This window comes from Penaeus vannamei, chromosome 38, assembly GCF_042767895.1.
Source record: "Penaeus vannamei isolate JL-2024 chromosome 38, ASM4276789v1, whole genome shotgun sequence".
Lineage (NCBI taxonomy): Eukaryota > Metazoa > Arthropoda > Malacostraca > Decapoda > Penaeidae > Penaeus > Penaeus vannamei.
The window spans coordinates 6858837-6861336 of record NC_091586.1 but is presented as its reverse complement, the minus strand read 5'-3'; positions in this window follow the sequence as shown (position 1 = coordinate 6861336).

Genomic DNA, 2500 nt, shown 5'->3' with positions numbered 1-2500 from the left:
AAATGAAATTGACTTCCTGTTGGAAATTGGCGTCGAGGAGTGGAGCTGCGATAGAAGAGAAGGAAGGAAGGAAGAATGGAAGGAAGGAAGGAGGGAGGAAGGAGGGAGGGAGGGAGGAAAGAAGGAGGGAGGGAGGGAGGGAGAGTAGAAGGAGGAGGAGGAGGAGGAGCGTAAGAAAGAGGAGGAGGAAGAGGAGGAGGAGGGTAAGGGAAAAGGAGGAGGAGTGTAAGAAAGAGGAGGAGGAAGAAGAGGAGAAGAAGGAGGAAGAGGAGGGAGGAAGGAGGAGGAAGAGAGAAAAGGAGGAGAAGGAGGAGGGGGAAAGGAGGAGGAGAGAGAGGAAGAGGAGATAGAGGAGAGGAAAGAAGGAGGAGGAGGGGGAAAGGAGCAGGAGGGAGAGGAAGAGGAGGGAAAGGAGAAGGAGAAGGGGGTAAAGGAAGAGGAGAACGAGGAGAAGAAGAAAAAGAAGAAGAAGAGGAGGAGGAGAAGGGGGGAAGGAGGAGGAATAGAGGGAGGAGAGGGAGCCTACAGTCAGAAGTTTTTATTTCAAAAAGTTTAACACAATTCCAGTAAAAATATCAAAATCTAGAGCGAGTCTCCTCGAATGCTGACCGCGCTGTGATAGATAATTTTCGTCGATCGGAGGGAATGAAGTTATTGACGATTATTCTCCCGATAGAGTAAGGTGAAAAAATGCCCGTTTATCTCACTAGCATTTATATAAACATTTGCATTTATATTTAGATTCACACTTACATATGTATGCACATTTACATCAAGATCTGCACATATAGTTGCATTTATATAATTTGCATTTCCACTTTTTTTTACATTTGCATAAAGATTTGTAATTACAATTATATTTACATTTACGTCAGCATTTGCAATTACAAATATATTTAAAATTACATAAAGTGTTGGATTTCCATTTACACGGCGGGGACTTTTCTAAAACCTTTTGAATGTTCATGTCCTTCCCTATATGCTGCCTCGTCCTTTTTGTGCAAATATGAGCCTCTTCTCTCCTCCTCCTCTTCCTCTATTCATATATTCGTTTCTCTCTCTGTTCATCTTCTGGAGCCTCTCACTTGTACGCCCTCTTTCACTCTTCCTTTTGAGCACTTGTCCCTTTCTCCGACCGTCCGGCACACTCACCCACCCACACGCCCATCCGCTCGCCCATTCACCCTTTCTGTTATTCATTCATCTTCTGTTTCATTCATTCATTTACTCACCTTCACTCACTCAGTCGCTTACGTCAATACTCATTCATTCGCACTCACTTATTACTTATTCGCCCTCACACAGGCACCCACTCCTTCGACCCACCCCCCCTCCCAAGCCGCCCACTTATTGCCTTCTCCTTCGCCCCCCCCCCAAGCCGCCCACTACTCCGCCCCCCTTCTAGCCGCCCAATCCTTACACCCCCCCCCCCCAAGCCGCCCACTCATTCACCCCCGCCCACTCTCATCCCTCGCCTTCCCATCCCCAAGCCCCGCCCCTCCCCAAATGGGTCTAAATGTGCCCCTTGGACCCAAGAGCCCCTCTCCTCGAAGGCAAGCATTTAGCGCCCATTAAGCCAGGTGACAGATGGCTTGGACAGGTGGCAATTGGACAGGTGGCTCATTCGCGGAAAATGTGTTTTGGACCGCAGGATCCGTCGGTGGAAGGCCTTCGGGACTGCGGTTGCGGGGCCTTCCCTTCGGGGCGGTTGTCGGATGGCGGCAAAAGGGCAATGGGGGCGGGGGTGCATTGATATATGGGGAAAACAGACACTGAAATGCGACTGGAAATCATATTACACACACACACACACACATACACACACACACACACACACACACACACACATATATATATATATATATATATATATATATATATATATATATATATATATATATATATATGTATACACATGTATATTCACACACACACATACACATTACTTGTGCCACGGCGGCCACTTCCCTACGACACCTGCTGCTGACCTCTCAAGGCGCTTCTGCCACCGTGGCACAAGTGGCAGCGCGTTGAACGTGTTGACGATGAAGGGCATCGAATCGGGCAAGGCAGATCCTTCCATAGAACCTCTAATTAAAGAGCTAAGAGGCCATGTCCAGCACTCGAACGAAGGGCCGTTGAAAGATGATAATAATATCACAATCAATAAAGTTAAGCAAGGCGTCCAGGTGGAGTCTCTCGCCCCGCGCGGTGTCCAGCTCGCAGCTCGGTGTGGGCGGCCGAGACGTCCCCGAAGTGCACGCCGCTGCCGTTCCCGCCGACGAACTCGGCCTCCCCGACGCAGGCCGTTCCTGTGGAGAGTGAGTCGGGCGTCGGGAAAGCGGTACCCTATTTCCTCGTACGCACGCCCGTCACCACGACGCTGACGGAGCCGCCAAAGACCCTCCTATCACCTGCAGGTTGTCCGCCGCCCGCCTCAGGCTGGTCTCGGCGGCCTTCGCCAAGAAGCCCCAGTGGCGGGAAGTGTTATCGGTGAAGG